Here is a 20,982-nt window from a genome sequence, read left to right as displayed (position 1 = left end):
AAACTAGAGATGCACAATCATCCCAGAAAATAAACATTGCAGGGAGTAGGAGAGCATAGCGGGAGATCTCCAAGAGTTACAGTCCTGAAATATTAATTATCCAGATAAAATAGACATTCATTTTTTTTCAGTTATTGGTATTTCATTACAGTATTATTTGGAAGAAAAAAAAGACTTTGGAAACCTATATTTCTCAACAGAACTAGTAGGCAACTCTCAGTCCTACAACCCCCTCTCAAGTGGGCCGTCCAGTGTAGCTTTCAGGCTTCAAGCACTCAAGGGACATTTAAAGATAGTTAGTCATTGGGGCGCCAGGATGGCTCAGTTGGTTGAGCGTCGGACTTCAGCTCAGATCATGATCTTGCAGTTTGTAAGTTGGAGCCCCGTGCGGGAGCCCCGTGCGGGGGCTCCGTGCTGACAGTTCAGAGCCTTGACCTGCTTTGGATTCTCTGTCTCCCTCTCTGTCTGTCCCTACCACTGCTCTCTCTCTCTCTCTCTCTCTCTCTCTCTCTCTCTCTCAAGAATAAACATTAAAACATTCTTTAAAATAGTCACATACTTGACCATTAAGTAAACCTCACAAAACCAAAGGATTGGTATCATCAAAACACAACAAAATTTGGGAGCGACAACTAAAATCATATGCAATATGTATTATAGAAGCATTTTTAACATTAAGTACTTCTAAATGATTCCTAAGTCAAAATATAATGGGGAATTTAAATATTTTGAATTGACTCACAATAAAAACACTGTCAATTGTGGGATATAGCTAAAGCAAATAAATAGGGAAACTTTTAACTTTAAATATATAAAAAAAAGTTTAATAATCAGTGAGTTGAGTTTCAACTTAAGGAAAAGAGCAATAGAGCAAATCCAAAAAAATATAATGTAAAATAGACATTCTTGAAAGTGTTAATCTGTGTCCATATGATATTGTCATTCCTATTATTTTCTTTCTTTTGAATTTCCATATCATATATTACAATCATAATGTGTTTAATCCATTTCTAATTAAAGGCCATCACTAAAACAGTGAAAGTCTGTTATTAGGAAATGTGAGAGCAGACAAAATTGAACTATCTTAGGCCTTTAACGAAATCACATTTAACTATACCTGTGCTTTGTCACCATATTTCCCTTCTATTACATATGTACTCTTAGTAGCCAGAGAAGAATGCCATGTTTGCAGAACTTGGGGAGTTTCTTATCTACCTTCCCCTTTTGCTCTTACTTTCTTTTTCCCATAAATATTCTGCCCTACCACCAGATCCATTGCCGGGTATAAGGATGTATTTCCACAGGTCAGCCACATTTTCTCAAACAGTTCAGTTAAAATTTCAAATACATGCTTGGAAGATTATAAAATTACATTAGGTATGTGGTTATAGTTTTAATAACATAAAGGAATCAGAAAATAATCATTACGGGCCACCTGGGTGGCTTAGTTGGTTAAGTGTTCGATTCTTGATTTTGACCTAGATCATAGTCTCACACTTAGTGAGTTTGAGCCCCACTTGGACCTGTCAGCGTGAAGCCTGCTTGGGATTCTCTCTCTCTCTCTCTCTCTCTCTCTCTCTCTCTGCCATTCCTGCACTCTCCCTATCTCAAAATGAATAAACTTTAAAAAATAAAAAATAAAAGTATTGTCTCACTTCTAAAAAATAATCATCTTTTTAAAAAAAATATCTTGAGAGAGAGAGAGAGAGAGAGAGAATGAGCGGTGGAGGGGCACAGAGAGAGAAAGAGGATCAGAAGTGGGCTATGTGCTGACAGCAGAGAGCCAAATGCCAGATACCAGGCTCAAACTCACGAGCTATAAAATCATGACCTGAGCTGAAGTCAGACCCTTAACCAACTGAGCCATGCACACCCAATCATCATTACCTTTCAAGACTATACTTTAATACCTATGATAACAACTTTTTTTTGTTGACCAACTGCCATGAGTCAACTTGTGGCATTATGATTTTAATTAACTTTGTGATGTAATACTGCCATTTTTTCCATAAGGAAATGGAGGTCAGGGACTTTATTTTACTTGTCAAACTATTTATACAGCCTAGATTTGAAGCTAGGTTTGTCTTCTTTCATTGTACCGTTCATCATACCTTTAACTTTCAATTTGGATTACACAATTCCTTTGGATTCCACTCTATTTCCATCCAGCTTATGTCTTTAACTCCATGCCTTTTCCTATTCTCTTATTCATTTTCATCATTGACTGTTTTCTGTTTCTGGACATGGGCATGAGAAGGTCTCCTACACTTAATCATGCACTGGCCATGATTTTCATTGTAACTTATGAAACTGTTGCTCTGATTCTTTGCCCATCTCTAACTAGACATAGTCATAGAACTGTATATACCATTAAATAAATGTATCCCCAAAATGTGTTACATAGACCACTACTACTCCAATGAAGTGTTCCTTAAAAATGAGATGTGAAAATTAAGTAAGTTTAAAAAATTCTGCTTTATATATACCTTTCTTCATGTCAGTTTATCTCCAGTAAACATTGGCATATTAGATTGTTATAGACATCATATAGTAAAATATTTCACCCAATTTAAAGAAAACTTTGATCATAGAGAAATGTTGCTTATTTGAAAAAAAAAAGTTTCCTAGATTTCTCTCTCTGCTCTCCTTACTGGTACCCCTTGGCGGTACGCTCAGAGTTTATTGAGCTCACATTACTACATGGGTTGGAGAAGGTTAGAAATAGTTATCTGAAAGACATATGTCTTTTTTAATGTGTGTAACCATGGGAAATTAAACATTTAACATTCATTAGATTTCTAAGCATTCACAACCTATTCACCTAGTTAATACAAGTATTTTAGATGTCACAAATGATCTTCAAGTTGCTTTCCCATTTATTTTATCTTTATTTATTTATTTTTTTTTTCAGTTTACTTCGAGAAAGAGAAGTGGAGGCAGGGGCAGAGAGAGATAGAGAGTCAATCTTAAGCAGGCTCCAGGCTATTGGCCAAGAGTCAGATGAGCCATGCAGGTGCCCCTTCCATGATCCTAAATGTGTGTTTTCTGAAGGGGTAGAAAATTGAGGGTTATTTTTGAAATGGGTATGTTATGCTCAAGTTGCTACACAGGAAACATGAAAAATTACAAAATGAACAAGGGGCAGTTATCTCTCTCAAACATATTTGATTTCTGACACAAGAGTAATCTGTCCTGGGAGCATTATCAAAATAATTATAATCTTTTTATATTTTTCTTTTGACAATAGCAAAAAAATGACTCAAAAATCAATAAACAACTAGACCAGCAATCTAGGTGTTGATTGATTTAGAAACTATTTATCTCTACATAATCCTACGCAAACAATTATTGCCTAAATATATGCAAACTCAAATCCAAGATTCCACCAAGAGAATTATTGATTTCTATTAAAAAAGAGAATATGTGTGGCAGGGCATGACCAACTAGATGTACTTCTTCTGAGCAATTGACAGGTCATGACCCTTCTCTGTGGAGATCTGTGCGAAGCATTCATGTAAATTCTATTGCATTTGTGACTGGTCACCCATAGAAAATAATTATATATGTCTGAATGTGAAGTGATCTCATCATCCTATTAAACATGGCTTGAGAATAAACCATAACTCTAGTGAAGTTTACTCTACAGAAAGATGCACAAAAATACGCAGGAAGGCTTTTTCACAGTGTTTGAGAGAGAAATATAAATAGTTAAATCTTGCATGAGAAATAATTCACCCAGTCTACAGAAAGGCTCAAGACAAGATACACTTAGTAATGTTTAAGTACTTACTCTTTGGAAACAATGGTCAAAAAGAAATACACTTATTCCAAGAGAAAGGAAAAAGACAAAGTTCTCTTAGTGGGTTGAAGTGGACCTATAGCTGCTTTTAGCCATGTATGTTTAATCCAAGAGAAATGTTCACAAGGGTCTAGAGTAGAGAAACACTGGAGGCAGGGAGGCAGTCTAAGACACCAGTAGAGACCACAGCATTTCTTACTATTGTTACAATAAAGGTAACTTTGTATAATCTCTTCCTTGATTTGTACTAAATGTTCTGTTGTTAATTGTATACCATTCATAGGTAGAAACAAAATGGTCAGTGATTGATTTGAGCCAGAGGAGCTCATTTCCGCATATTTGGATTCAGTAGGTCTTCATAATTCATGCATATATTCATATGAATTATTCATATATGTACATAATTTCTTTATATGATATTGATAGTTTGATATAGTATATACTGAGTGATTATTTGAAATAATGGCAAAGTTGTCTGATATAAATGTTATGTTTTTAAATCTATTATTTGATCACCCTTATAAAAAGATCTTAAAATTGATCCTACATTTTTTTTTAAATTAGGCAATATCCTGTATAGTTTTCTCACTACATAAATAGCAATTATTTTATTTATCACTCATGTTATCATCCATGTAGTATTTTTACCTCCTCCTTTTCATATACTCATTAAAAATTTTTTTGCTACTTGCACACAAGATAGCATCTGGTGCTGGGAATTTCCCTTAATCAACTCTCTGCCTAATAGAAGAAATAAAAATGTTCATAAATATTTATTTTACAGTATGATAAGTGACATAAAAAATTAATGCACATAGTGCAACTGAAGCAAAATAGATGAATGTCTAAATAAGACAGGGTAAAGTTTTCTAGAAAGCTATAAGCTATATGGAAACCTTAAGCTATAGCTTCAAGCTATAGCTTGAAGAGTAGATAGGAGGTAATGTTATGGAGAGAGAAACCAGCAAAAGGGTCTGAGACAGCACAGAACGCTTGTTGAAGAAAGGAAGACTCAAGAGTGGCATGCTTGAGAACTGGAAGATACAGCCCTCTGACCAAAGAACAGAGGGGTGAATGATAAGAGAGCGTTACTGTAAGCTCTATAGCACTATGAGAGTTGCAGGTTGAAATCCGTGAAGCAAAAATATAGAAAGCATTTTGTTTGGCTTCATTTCAGCCAAACGTTTTTCAAAATTTCCTCTATAACTGAAGTGTTTAGTCCAGGTAATACACAGGATCGGTCCCCAAGCCTTAACCATATCTGTGTGTTCACATGTGTTTCCTCTGCAGTACTTTTTCACCTCTGTCCACATTTTCATAATCAAATAAATACATATAGAGCAGGGTTGCACAAATAAGGCCCATTGGCTCATTCCACTCTACAGTGCTCACTGATTTTTCTGTTTTGTTTCTATAATGAATTTAAGGCTGAAAATCAGGAGACCCTGTCTCTAATTCCAGCCAATTAGAATCTCTAATTCTCCAGCCAAGGCTGGAGACCTTGAGACAAAGTGTCTTCTTTTTGACATTATATAAATATGAACAGGTGGTTATCCAAGGTGTTTTCATTGCAGTCCTTTGTTAAAATAAAATAACACACTGCAATCTAATATGTAAAACAGATGAAGCTCAACATCTCTGGTCAAAGCAGCATGGGAAGGTCATAAGCTTTGGGTATCACTTCTGCACTGGATTACTCTGAGTCACTTTCTCAGGATACATAAAACTCAGATACACACAGATGGAAAACCCTTCGAGCCAACTGCTTCCCAGATTGTTTATTCACCTCCAGTCTGACAGCTCCAGTTAATATTTAATTCTGTGTTCTCCATGTCCACAAACTCTTCTCTATTGACTGTGGTCTACAGCACATGTTCTCTCTAGAAAGGACCTCAGGTACCACTGTTTCACCATTGTTTTGCAATGAAAGGAAGTTACATGGCCAAGGTTATAAAAATTATTTTAATATATGTACTTTTCCACGTAAGAGGCTCCACAAAGTAGAAGGGAATCAATATTAAGGATTCCTGGTGGAGAAGTGGTCACTCCTGTAATGTTTCTCTGGTTTTTTCTTTTTTTCCTCATAAAGTTCTCACCTGTTATTCCCCTGATTATTTGATGTCTGGTATAAATCTTGCACGTCTCCAATGTCACATCCCACAGACAAGTTTCCATAGTTTCTCCATTTGAAACAGATCATTCCCAAATTTGTTAATTATCAAAATCATTACTCAAGTGAATGAAATGTCTTATTTTCCACAGCTTTAACTGCATTGGATATTGTAAAAATATTTAACATTGATTAATCTTATGTGTATAATATTATTTCAGTGCTCTTTTAATTTGCTTTCACATATGACTATTAAAAATGAACAGATTTTCTTACATTTATTGACTATTTAGGCTTTCTCTTTTGTAATTTACTATTCATGTTCTTGGGCTGATTCATCAATACCTTTTGCTTTTTTAAATAAGTATTTTGGATATTTGATTTTGTTATCATTTGCATTGTGGCATTATTTTCGTTCGTATTTATGTCCATGTTATAAGAAAGCAAATTAGTAATTTTAATGTAATTAGATTATGTTCTTATGTCTTTTAAAAGTTATATTTTCTTTTCCCATTTTGATGTGGAATAGTCTACCATCTGATGAGATAATTTCTGTTTTATATATATATACATATATATATGTATATATATATATATATATAAAATTATATGGTATCACATCTGTTTATGTTTTTGTTATATTCTTTTATCTATTATTTTAACTGCAGTGTTGAACAGTGTTTATTCATCAATTTTTATTATAAATCTTGATATCTCATAAGGAATTCTCCCCATCCATTCTGAATTTCATGAAAAACCCTGACAAGATTTGAACTGAAATTGTGTTGATTTTACCTAGATTAATTTTTAAAAGAATTGTTATTGTTTAGATACTGAATCTTCTCAATCAGCATGTAACTTCTGCTTATGCATAGGGCTTCTTTATGTTTTTGTTTTGCCTTGTTTTTTAATAATGCTTTGTAATTTTTTCCAGAAGTTCAGAAACATGTTAAAAAAATTTCATTTCTAGGTACCTTAGAATTATTGTTGCTTTTGGGAAAGAGATTTTTTTTTCTAGTATAACTTAAAATGCTTACATTAATTAATATAATCAGATATTTGATCTGCTTTTATATTTTGATATTAATAGACTTTCCAATGTTGAAATTAATACATTTTGTTTTACATTATTTTTAATTTTTATTTAAAAAATACAATAATTTCCCAGGAGTTTTCTTCAGACTATCAGTAAACCTCAGAGGCACCTACTCTAACTACAATACTAATTTTTATCATCATATTATCATCATATATTAGCTTTTCTATAGTTAAAATAAAAGTATAAATAATCTCTGTGGTTTATTCTGTTTTTCTTCTTTTGTTCAACAGGATCCTTTTGGGATTCATCCATTTTATAATATGCATCAGGAGACTTTTTTTTAAATTCCAATGTAATTAACATACAGCGTTATATCAGTTTCAAGTGTACAATATAGTGATTCAACAATTCTATACATTATTCAGTGCCCATCGTGACAAGTGTGCTCTTAATTTCCTTCACCTAATTCCTCCATTCCCAGTACTCATCACCTCTCTGGCGACCACCAGTTTGTTCCCTATATTCAAAAGTCTGTTCTGGGGCTTGTCTCTTTTTTTCTTTGTTTGGTTTATTAAATTCTGCCTATGAATGAAATTATATGGTATTTGTCTTTCTCTGATTGATTTTATTGCATTTACCATTATACCCTCTAGATCCATCCACAATGTTCCAAATGGCAAGATTTCATTCTAGTAGCACAAGTTTCTCATCAGCTCATCATACAGTCAGTTTTTTACATTTAGCCATTCTGATGGGTGTGTTGTATAATCTCATTGTAATTTTAATTTTCCCTGCTGATAAAGATGTTGAATACCTTTTAGTATGCTTATTGATCATTTAGATACATTTATTTGTAAAGTGGTTTTATAAAATTTTGCCCCCTTTTTAAGTTGTAGTTTCTATCTCTTTTCTTGATGTCTAAAGTTCTTCATATACTCTGGATACAAGTCATTTTCAGATGTATTTATCTAGAATATCTTCACAAATTTTGTGGATTGTCATAATTTTATTATTTTCATCCCCAAACATTTTTTAATATCCATTAGAATTTTACTTTGTCGTATGGATTATCTAGTAGTTCCTTAATTAACAAATATTTGGGTGTTTTCTAATTACCTATCATTATTGAGTGTTAATTTATTTCTACAAAGGTTGGAAACTATATATTTTATTATTCCTGAACTGGAATTTCTTGAAAATTGCTTTGTGACATACAATATACTTTATTTTGTTCAGTGTGTTGTGACTATATGAAAAGAATGTGTATTTTACAGTTATGTTTGTGGTATTCTATATATATCAAATAAGTCCACTTACTTAACAATGTTAATTTTTTTAAATTTACACTTTTCTCCCCTACTGTAAGAAGCATGCTAAATCCCTTTCATCATGATTTTTATTTTGTCTTATTTTTTTATGTTAATTTTTACTTTACATAATTGAAAACTATGCTGTGTGCCTCCAAACTTAGTCATATTGTTCTATTAACTATTTTATTATGGTAAAATATTCTGCTTTATCATTCATAATATTTCTTACCTTAAAGTCTCCCTCACCTGAAATTAACAAAGACACCCTGATCTGCTTTTGGTATCTATTTTTCTGTCATTGTACTTTTCTTTATAATTTTGGTTTTGTACTTAAAATGTGTTTTTGAGGACTATTCCTATTTTGGCCATTAAAACCTACTTAACGCAATGTTAACATAGTTATATTACCTTATCTTTAGTTTTTGCATGGCATTTTTAGTTTTTGCATGGTATTTTAAAAAATTTTATTTAATTTTCAACCTATCTTTTTAAAGTTGTTTCTTATAAGCAGGATGTTAGGTTTCCCTTCTCTCTCCCTTTCTCTTTATCCCACCCTATCTCTGTCTTTTACTTGGTCACTTAACTCATTCATATTTAATGTTATTATTCATACAGTTGGGTTTAAGTCTATCATCTTGCTATTTGTTTTCTCTTTGTCACATCTGTCCTTCATTCCTTGATTCCTTCTTTCTTATGTTCTTATATATTTCCTAGATTCAGGTTTTTATTTAAATTCCAGTTAGTTAACATATAGTGTAGTACTGGATTCAGGAGTAGAATTTAGTGATTCACCATTTCATATAACATGCAGTGCTTATCACAAGTGCTCTCCTTAATGTCCATCACCCATTTAGCCCATTCCCCACCCACCTCCCCCAGCAACCCTTAGTTCTCTATTTAAGAGTCTGTTTTATGGTTTGCCTCTATTTTTTCCCTATGTTCATCTTTTTCATTTCTGAAATTCCACATGTGAGTTAAATCATACGGTGTTTGTCTTTACCTTGTGATCTAGTAATTATACACCAAGATATTTACCCAAAGGATTAGAAGGGATACATGCACCTTGATGTTTATAGCCGCAACATAAACAATAGCCACATTATGGGAAGAGCCCAAATGTCCATCTGCTGATGAATGGATAAAGAAGATGTGGTGTGTGTGTGTGTGTGTGTGTGTGTGTATAGTGGAAACATTTCAGTCATAAAGAAGAATGAAATCTTGCCATTTGCAACAGTGTGGATGGAGCTAGAAGGTATTATGCTACACAAAATAAGTCAGAGAAAGACAAATATCATATGTATTCTTTTATATTAATCAAGTTGCTTTTAGTATTCTATTTGACCATCTCTATTAGCATTTTGGTAATATCTTCATCATTTATTAGTGGTTTATCATATTATTTCAAAATTTGTTAATTTATTGCTGACATCCTAACTACTAGTTTTATCTCATCCCAAACCATAAAAGAAGTTTGTAACAATTGAATTTCATTTATCCCTTTTAAAAATCCCAACTGAATGTGGTAGAAACCTTCAAATATATTGTCATTATGGTTGCTGCATGTATTCTTTTTTATTCACTTCTCTGCCATTTCTTAAAGTGTAGATTCTAATACTATCTTATTGCATAGCTATGAATTCTCATCCAGAATTAGCATTTCTCAACCTAATGAACTGCATTCAATGTTCTCGAAGTTCAATTTACTTACTGCAAGTTTTCTTGACTTTGTTTTCTTATTTTTATTTATTTAGAGAGAGCATGTATACATGAATGGGGGAGGGCAGAGAGAGAGAAGGAGAGAGAGAGAATGCCAAGCAGGTCCACACTGACATGGGACTCGAACTTATGAACTATGAGATCATGACCTGAGACGAAATCAAGAGTCTGAACACTTAACTCACTGAGCCACCCAGGTGCCTATTGACTTTGTTTTCTTGAGAATATCTTTGTTCACTTTCATGCTTAAAGGAAATATTTCCATCAAGTATGTGTAATACATTGGCAAATTATTTCCCTTAATCTTAGTATTTTCAATGTGTTTTATTATGGTATATATAGTACTTAAGTGTGAGGAATAAGGTTAGGAATTCCCTGACCTTGCATTGATGGGTTAACAAGGCATAAAGAATTAGAAAGCCATAGGATGAACACACCCAAGTTTGGGTAAACAAGGTTAGGTAAACAGGGCAAAGGCCCCCAGTATAGGACAAAGATATAGGAATAGAAAAGCCTCGGGATGAAAGCTTCAAAAATGAGGTAAACAAGATTAAGTATTCGGGGTGGAAATGTCTCCCCAAGGTAGCACAGAAGCAGAAAGCTGCTTTCACAGGAAGAAAGGACAAAAACAGGAAAACAGGACTTGAGATCACAGCAGAGCAAAGTTGCCCAGAGTGGAGCTAATTAACAAAAGAAAGGTGCCTTGTTGACCCTGAGGTAGCATGCTCTGTCTTTCTTGTCCCCTAGGCAATGTTAGGTAAACAGAGGTAGTGCCTCTTGGCTGCCATAAACAACCTTCTGCCCAGTACTAGAATTTTGTTTTGTATCCACCCCAAACCCTAACACCGCATACCGCATATCTTCAAAACCCCCTTTCTCCCACACCCATGAGTTAATGATCATGGTTTCATTGTCTCTTTGTGCACATCCATCATGCTTGTAAGCCTGCTGATCCTAATAAAAATGGAGCAGGAACCTTTACTTGGGGCTCTTGTCTTCTCCCAGACATTAGCCTCTCTTGCATATCAATCCTGTATCTGCTCTCTTGCGAGAACTCCAGACCCAGAGTCTATGACACTTAAGAAATTGTTTTTTTAATTGTATCCCCATTTTCTAATATATGTACTTTTATATATGTAGTATAAATTCTACATTCAATTACATTTGATTGGAAGTGATATGAAGAAAGGTAAAGGTGAAAAAACTGAAAGAAAGAGTTGATATATAAAATATATGTTAAAGTTGTGAAACATTTCTTAAAATAAATTCATATAAAACATCAGTTAGCAATCTTTGTTGAAAAATATTATCTTTGTGGCAAGTAGGATTATATCATAAGCAAGCTATAGAATAAGTAGGAAATTGAAATCATTTTGGAAATTTACTCTATAATTATCCTCAAGAAATTCAAACCAGCCCCTGTTCATTTCTTTTTTAAACATATAATTTAATAACGTATAAATTATAGTATGTCACCATAAAAATTAACTGAAATGCATTATCTGAATATTATGAGTGAACAAAATTTGAAGTAGGATAACAATTAAGAAGCAGACATAAATTCCTTTTCAGACACATTAACATGTATTGATTTATTTTCATCTTTACTGACTATATTTATGTTCTCTGGTAAAAATTTTCTCTTTAGTGATGGAAGGTGTCAGATATTGCTACAGAAATTTATGGCAAAGATAGGAAGGTTTAACTCAATGTCATTTTAATCAAGGGAACAGTTTATGTTTAATAAAATTGGATTATTAAACTCACCCATACAGAAATAATTTGGTGTGTGTGGGGGGGGGTGGGAGAGTTATGTAAATTGTATGTAGTATTTCTAAAATACTTCTTAGTAGACTCTAAATAGTAAAATTATTCATTATATGTATTTTGAATTATTCATTGGAATTGTTCATTCTGAATTTTTGTCTGAAGTTGGAAAAAATGGGGACAAGACTCAACATTAAGAAAAATCACCATTAACTAAAAGTCATTGAAAGAAAGCATAAATGTAAAGACAGGATTTCAAAGCAGTAAGTTTCAGTTCTAGGTCTTCAACTATCCCTATTGCTGATTCCTATCACCTTGTTGTTGTTGTTGGCTTGCTGGGTTTTGTTTTTACCAGTTATCATACTTCAAGGGATTTTTTTAAGTTTACTTATTTACTTTGGGAGATGATGGGCAGAGATAGAGGGAGAGAGAGAATCCCAAGAAGGCGCCAAGCTCAGTGCAAAGCCCAATATGGGACTCTATCCCAGGAACTGTGAGATCATGAGCTGAGCCAATATCAAGAGTTAGACGCTTAACTGACAGAGCCACCTAGGTGCCCCTTCAAGGGATATTTTTTAAAACAAACATTTAATGTTTGGTTAGTCCCCCTTTCATCCATATTTCTCACTGTATTTTCTTAATTTTCAGGATAGATTTCTGTCACCTTTATGATCCTCTCTACCTCTCTACAAAATTGTTCATTTCTCATTCTTATACCCTGCTATGACACCACTACTTCCTTTCTTCACTAGCTGATAACAACTCATCCTCCAAAACTCAATCCACAAGCCATCTCTTCTATGTCTCTGCCACTCTTACTGGCCAATACTTGTTGTGTCTGTGCATCCTGTTCACAGCTCTGTCACAGTTCGGTGAAACTGTCTGAAGAGTTCCAATACCTATTTGTCTTTCAATTAGTAAGTGAGCAATTTTAGTGTAGGAATTGTGATTGTTTAGTATAGGAATTTTGAGATATGTATCAATATTTCCAGCTTTTTTAGGGCATTATTAGTGGATTCCTTAATTTTTTTTTCTTGAATTGACAGCTTTGTTAAGATATAATTCACATGCCACAAAATTCAAACATAAATAAAGCGACTCTCGGTGGCTTTTAGTATATTTTCAGGTTTATAAAAACTATCATCACAATCTAATTAGAGAACATTACCATCCCCCCCAAAAGAAACCTCATACCCATTAGCATTCATTATCTATTTCTCCTTACTTCTGGGTCCAGGTAATGGATAATCCAATTTCTGTGTCTATGTATAGTAGTCCTCCCACCCACCCCGCCTCTTACCCATTATTTTGCTTTCCACAGACTCAGTTACCCTCCAGAAGCAGATAATGATCCTCCTTGTGACACATTGTTAGCAGATCAGTAGAAGCCTAACCCTACATCATAATGTCTGTGTTATTCACCTCACTTCATCTCATCACATGGGCATTTTATCATCTTACATCATCACAAGAAAAGGAAGGGCGAATACAGCACAATAGGATATTTTGAGAGAGACCACATTTACTAAGTTTTATTATAGTATATTCACATATTATGTATATAGTATATATATATTATTCTATTTTACTATTAGTTACTGTTGTTAATCTCATACTGTGCCTAATTTATAAATTAAACTTTACCATAGGTAGGTGCATGTCGGAAAAGACGTAATATATATAGGGTTTGGTAAATGCAGTTACATATTCACTTTGAACTGTCTTGATGGTGTTTTTTGAGATGCAAAAGTTTTTAAATTTTATGAATTACAATTTATTTTCTTTTATCATTGGCGCTTTTGGTGTCACATTAAGACATTTAAGAATTTTTTTTTTAATGTTTATTTTTGAGAGAGACAGAAAAAGCATGAGCGGGGGAGGAGCAGAGAGAGAGGGAGACACAGAATCTGAAGCAGGTTCCAGGCTCAGCTCTCAGCCCAGAGCCCCACATGGGGCTCAAACTCATGAACCCTGAGATCATAACCTGAGTTGAAGTCAGACGCTTAACTAAGTAAGCCACCCATGCGCCCCTGATTTTTCTATATACAAGGTGATATTCTCAATGGAAAGAAATAGTTTTAATCTTTGCTTTTATCTGGATGCTTTTTATTACTTGTTTTTGCGTCATTCTTTTGCTACAGCCTCTTGTAAGGTATCAAATAGAAAAGACAAGAAGACCTGCATCTTTGTCTTCTTCCTGATCTTGTACACAATTACGTATCATGTTAGCTGTGGGTTAGTTTGTGTGTTAGTCTGTTGTTGTAGAAGCTCTTTATCAGGCCGAGGGAGTTCCTTCCTATTCCTGCTTTTTCTAGTGTGTTTACTTGAAAGTGTGTTACTTTCATCTAGTGATTTTTCTTCATTTCTTGAGATGATCATGTGGGGTTTTTTGTGCTTATTCTCCTTATATAGTATATTATATTGACTAATTTGAGGATGTCTATACCAAGCTTTCATTCTGGAGATAAATCACACTGTGTAATGTTGTATAAGACTTTTCATACTGTGCTGGTTTGGTTTCTAGTTTGCAGTTTTATTTGTTTTTTCTGAGAATTCCTAATCTATATTTATAAAGAATATTGGTCCACAGTTTTGTTTTGCTTCATTTTTGTGATGTCTTGTTTAGGTATCAGAAGAATAATGGCCTCACACCATGAATTGGGAACTATTTGTACTTTATTTATTTGGATAGTTTCTGAAGAATTGATGTTAATTCTTTTTTAAAGTTTGATAGAATTCGCCAGTTAAGCTGTTTCTAATAAACACAGATCATTTAAAAAAAAGTTAATAATCTGTGAAGCATGCCACAGCCCAACCTGTTATATCACTGTGTTCAGCATCTTCAACTACTGAATGAAGTGACAGATTGGCTGTCGGACTGTCTTCAGTATGTTCCCAGCAAGCGAGTGCCAGAAAAATTACTTGGGTATGAATGGGTCAGAAGAGTTTCAGGCCTTTGTGTTATTAACATGCAGCATTGTGCCCTTAGACATACTGGGACCTTAGGGCATAACTGGGGGCTCGTGGTCGCTAAAGCTGAGGGAATATTCTAGTGTGAATACTGGAGACCGATCATGTTGTAAAGATGACCCACCAGGAATGTGGACAGCCACACAAATTACAGTGTGCAAAAAACCACGTGACATCTGCTCTGCTCTATGACCGCAATACACATATAGATGTAAGAGTTGTGAGAACCGTATCAAAGAGAAATTAGTTTCTTATTTATTAAGAAGTAGATGTATCGTTCAGGGATGACACATGTTAGGGGGCTCTAATTAATGAAGTTGAGAATCAAAAGAACAACTTGGCTGGAAAGGATACTGTAAATATAAGGTGAAGGAGGTCAGTAACATCATGGGCAGGAATGTACTGAGGCCAGAGGGAGAGCAGTGTGATTAGGAAATTATGTATGTTGCCAGAGAAAGGAAGTCTGCTTAAAGCACAGAGGATTACTCAATACCCTGATTAAGACGTTCCCTATTTGCATCAAGGAGGAAAGTTCAAGACTTTTCCTATTTGAATGGAGGATGGACTCCCCAAAATTCATTCTCCTATTCGCCATACACATGAGGCAGCGGTCCTGGTCATTTCAGAGACAATTTTGTCTCATTTGAAAATGAAAGAGTGTACAAGCCAAGGTCTTCAGGACATGAAGAAATCTGAAAACAGTATTTCTATACAATAGATAATTGAATTTCAAAACATACAAATCTGTGGTCAGAATATGAGCTTCTCAGAAACTTCTTTGTTTGTGGTTTAACTGTCAGCTCAGATTTGTAGAGCATTCTTCTTTGATAACATGCTCTTCACTGAGAATTTTTCTATTCATTCAAACCCTTTTGGTCGTAGAATTGAAATGAGCCTCTATTATGAAAATGAAGTGTCATAATTTTTAATCAGTATGGATCACCTCTGGGGCACATCTAATGAAAGACTATGAAAGGGACGGGAAGGATAACAAAAGAGCAATCGTAAAAATCCAGATAATGTTTTTAGGGCTGCAGTTTAAGCTTTGAATACTCACAATAACCTTTTGATACCTGTCATTCCATATTCCACAAGCATTTGCCTTTGCAAGAGAAGTCAAATTTGCAGCCTTGGCAGTTGAGATAATGGCACGTCAGTAACCAATTAGTTCTACTTATTAATCCTTGTTAGGCAATCCACAATCTAGTGAATGTAGCAGCCATAGTGGTGGTAGGAGTAGTAGTAATAGAAGATAATAGCAAAACTTTCAAGTGATCGCTGAGGGGAAACACAAAGAGAACAGTATATTATCAGTTACTCAGCACCATGTTTCCCTCATACTAAATGGAGAAACACTGTAGTATTTTTATTAAAATAGGAACAAAGAATAGTCACCTAGATGAGTGGTATAAAGCATGGACTTTACAGTCATAAAGGATAAAGTCATATAGGATAAAACTTTAGTACTGTAGCTTTAGAATTTAAAGTTTCTTCAGTGGCATCAAACGGATTCCTAATAAACTGTATTTTAAAATGCCTCCTTGGGACACCTGGGTGGCTCAGTCAGTTAAGCGTCTGACTTCGGCTCAGGTCACGATCTCGCAGTTCGTGAGTTCGCAGCCCCTGGTTGAGCTCTGTGCTGACAGCTCCGAGCCTGGAGGCTGCTTCGGATTCTGTGTCTCCCTCTCTCTCTGCCCCTCACCCACTCACACTCTCTCTCTCTCTCAAAAATAAATAAACACTTAAAAAAAAAAATTCAAATGCCTCCTTCACAGATTCGTTATGTGGATTAAGTGACAAATTCACAGAAAGTGCTTAGAAAAGTGACCGATGTGATATTTGGGCTAAATAGGAACTGTTAATGCCATTATGACTGGTCAGATAACTTTAATGAAACAGTCACACTGTCAAATATTACTTAAAATAACGAAAATGGTAATGTTTTATCTTAAATAATTATAAGATTAAAGTATTAACTTGTAAACTTAGAAATGTCTTGACACAGAGCATTCAACCCATGGTAGACACTTTATAAATAAAACCAGTATCATTCTTAAATCCGTACCTAATGCCTATTAGATTTTTGGTTGCTTAATTTTTTCCTTAAGTACACATACATACAAAAATTTCAAAGCATTTAAGTCATATTTCTGTCATTTAAGCAGGTTAAATTTTTCATTCATACCTGTAATGCAAGAATGTTGCCATGTCATTAAATTCTTATAAGTATGTTCTATGAGGTTTATATAGTATTTTATTTTACATATGTAATATGATACACTTAATAGTTTAAAATGAATATGGCTTATTTATTTATTTATTTTGAAAGAGAGAGCTTGAGTGGGGGAGGGGAGAGAGAGAGAAAGAGAGAATTCCAAGCAAGCTCTGTGCTGTCATCACAGAGCCTGACATGGAGCTTGAACTCATGAACCATGAGATCATGACCAGAGCTGAGATCAAGAGTCCCAGGATGAACTGACTGAGCCACCCAGGCACCCCAAAATGCTCATGGTTTTAAAGAGTGTTTGGACAAAGGAAGTACTCAAGAATTAGCAAAAATATATGGAAAATCTTTATATCTATCTATGTCTATATCTATATCTATATCTATCAATCTATCTATCTATCTATCTATGTAATCTTTTTTTAAGTTTATTTATTTTGAGAGAGAGAGAGAGAGCTCTCATGAGCAGGAGAGGGGCAGAGAGAATTCCAAACAGGCTCCACGCTGTCAGTACAGAGCCAATGTGGGGCTTGAACTCATGAACTGTGAGATCATGACCTGAGCCAAAATCAAGAATCAGATGCTTAACAGACTGAGCCAGGCACCCCTAGAAAATTTTAAATGAGTATCAAAGAAGAACAAAGTGTGGCAATTAGAGCATGAACCTGAAGAGGATCAAATAGATAAAAAAGAAACTAACCCTTTTTTCATGAGTGATGCAAAGAAAAGCTATTTTTAAAAAAATCTGTGACTACTGAATTTTCAACAGCAGGGAAAATCACAGTATAAGAATACACCGTTATAGTCCAATATGTCATATTAATATCAACAATAAAATCTTATATGAAATATTAACAAAAACAGTACAGCAACATAAGAAAAAATAGTATATTGTAGCCATATGGAATTTGTAGCCATGATTCAACAGTTGTTAAACATTTAGAATCTGCATATATTTTTTGCATTATTTTTTGGTCAAAAGTTAAAAAATGATTTCAACAGGTCACAAGCAGACTTGAGAAAATTTAATACTTTTGATGAAATGTTTACTAAAGTAAAAATACATGTATATATAATGATTTCTGCAACATTTGTTATGCTGAAACATCTGATATGCTCATTATTTGATTACTTGCAAGTGACGTAGTAGTTGACACATGCAAACACCTTGCAGTTCTCTCGAGCAGCAGATAAATGGTTATTACTGCGTATCATTGTTCTGGGTCGTATAACCAACATAGAACAAGGAAACGGATGACATAAAAATCTGAAATTAATCAAGTAAGTCAATATTTATCAGTGATCATTGTAGAATAACTGGAACACTCACGTGAACTAACAAAACATTATTATGAATAATATGAAAAAATCAGTACAATATTAAAATTTTATAATTTTCTTATATAAAAAAAATAACAGCATATTTGCAATGGAAATTTGTTAAATATCTCCCTGTGTTATAAAAACTTTCAGTTCTCCTAAATGTGAATCATGTAAATATGGATGACCGTACTTTGATTTTTGATGGAAAGATTCATTGTTAAAATATTTCACTACTCTAATAGGCAAATTTACTCTTATTGTGGTTTCCTTTGACAGATAACCTGATTATAAAGTCCAGTATGGTTCTGAAAAAGACAAATATTTAGAGAAAAGTAGTTATATACAAGGGAGGAGTGCAACCATAGTGGTCTATGATATAATTTAAAAATATAAACGATATCGGTATAGATGCATGGTAAAAGACGATAATTAAAGAAAGAGCATAGAAATCCTACTTGGACAAACATACTGAATTTTAATATGAAATTTTCCTGACATTTCAATTTAGAAAGATATTCAACCAGCTAAGTTGGGTCAATATTAGTATAAAAGTATTCTCTAAAAAAATAAAAGATTTGCATTGATCAAATTATTAATATATGGAAATTAAATTGGATAAAATACTTATTATTACATTGGGATGATAAAGCACTTTCTCAGCAAGAATACAAGAATCTTTAAACAGACAGATTGGTACATTTGACTACATAAAAATAAAAACAAATATGAGGACTCTATTTCTGGGATGTAGACATACATTTCCTTATTCCTCCTCAAAAATAAAAGAAACACATGTACAGAGACCTGCTCCCAGAATGAGAACATGAAGGGCTCTACAGACCACTTCCCTATGAAACTGGATGAAAATTTATATATACATGGATCATATCATGTATGTGTATATATATATATATAATATATATATAATATATATAACAACAATTATACATAACTAGAATCTAAAATTACATGTAAACATAATCAAAGTTATCTATAAAAATATATATAATTTTATATAGTCTTACATGTTTACAATATAAACAATATATATAGACAATATATATAATATGTATATAACTAATAGACTATATTTATATAATTTATGTATATATAAAGGCATTTGTAATATATACATAACAAGTTTGTGTGTGTATATGTATGTGCATTTGTACCCTCTGAAAATGCTCCAAAAGCATACATCCATTTGTACCCTCCGAAAATGCTCCAAAGAGCATACATCAAGTGAATAAATATCTACTCAGGAATATGTATGAAAATCCAGCAAGAAAAGCAAGACTTTGTAGTATCTGGACTAAGCTCAGCAAGACTTCATTCTATTCCAGACTGTTACAGTCAAGAGCAGGAACACAGACACTCTCTCTCCCTATTCCCTGTCAGGGAAATCTTCCCATGAGGATATTTCTCATTTAGCATTTTTCATTCTGTCCCCAGCTGCCTGTGGCCTAGGCTACGATAAATGAGTGCAGTTGAGAGGCAGGGGTTACCTTCTTCTACTCGAGACCCATCTCTATAACAGAGGCTCTATCTTGAACTTGAAACCACTGAGAATATACTCTTGCCCTGGCTGGTTAGTTAGGGTCCCACACCAGGTGAAGCAATCCAAAAAGAATTCAGGCTACTGCCCCTTTCCTCCCAGTGTTCATTCCTAGACTGAACATGTCAGTCAGAGGCCTGCCATTGTGCCCCTCCCTAGAACCTTGGTCTAGAAATTTTGCATGGAGAGAGAAGCAAACAGTACAATGCATAGCTCCTAATCTCTTTGCAAAGGAGCTCAGTTCATTAATGAAAGAGCATGAAAAAGCTAATGTCTGAGGGCGTTCTCAAAAACAGTAGAGACTGTGGTAGGCAGTGGCAATTGAGAAATCTGTAGATTCAGTGAACTGACAAACTACATGTGAAATACATGTTAAATTACAGGGTGGCTACTTTGTTGAAAAGAGCTAGACAGGGGAGAGGATACGAAATATGTTAGACACATAAAAAGCAAGATTTAAAATGGCAGATATAAATCTAACTATGTTAACAATAACATAAAATACTAATGAATTAAACAATTCAACAAAAGGCAGAGATTGTCAGATTAGAGGGAAAAAACAAGATCCAAATAAACGCTGTCCATAGGAGATATACTTTAGACATACTTTTTAAGACAAAAAGATTGAACATAAAAGGGTAAAAAAGATATATTATGAAAACAACAATCATAAGAAAGCTGGAATGGAGATACTGATGTTAGACAAAATAAACTTTGAAACTAAAAAAAAAAACATTAAAAGATACAGAGGCTTATTTTATAAAGATAATAGGAAGATAAAACAGTTATTTGTTCTTCACAATAAGCACAATACAGCTTATTTGTTCCTAACAACAAGCACCAAAATACATGAAACCAGTCTGAAAGAAATGGAGAAATATAAAATTCAACAACAGCAATAGGATATGTAAGTAGCCCATTTTCAATTGTGTATACACCCTAGATTGAAGATTCAACAAGGAAATAGGAGTGTTGAACAATACTATCAACCAACTATAACCAGAGCATGGAACCTTTTCCATAATAAATGACATGCCAAGCCACAAAACAACTTCGATAAATCAAAAAGGATAGAAATAGTAATATTCTATTTTCCTTTTTAAAAAAATTTTTTAAAAATCTTTATTTTTGAGAGAGAGAGAGAGAGAGAGAGAGAGAGAGTGAGTGGG

Source organism: Prionailurus bengalensis, chromosome D4, assembly GCF_016509475.1.
Source record: "Prionailurus bengalensis isolate Pbe53 chromosome D4, Fcat_Pben_1.1_paternal_pri, whole genome shotgun sequence".
NCBI lineage: Eukaryota > Metazoa > Chordata > Mammalia > Carnivora > Felidae > Prionailurus > Prionailurus bengalensis.
The sequence above is the reverse complement of the archived record's forward strand: the minus strand, read 5'-3'. Positions refer to the sequence as shown.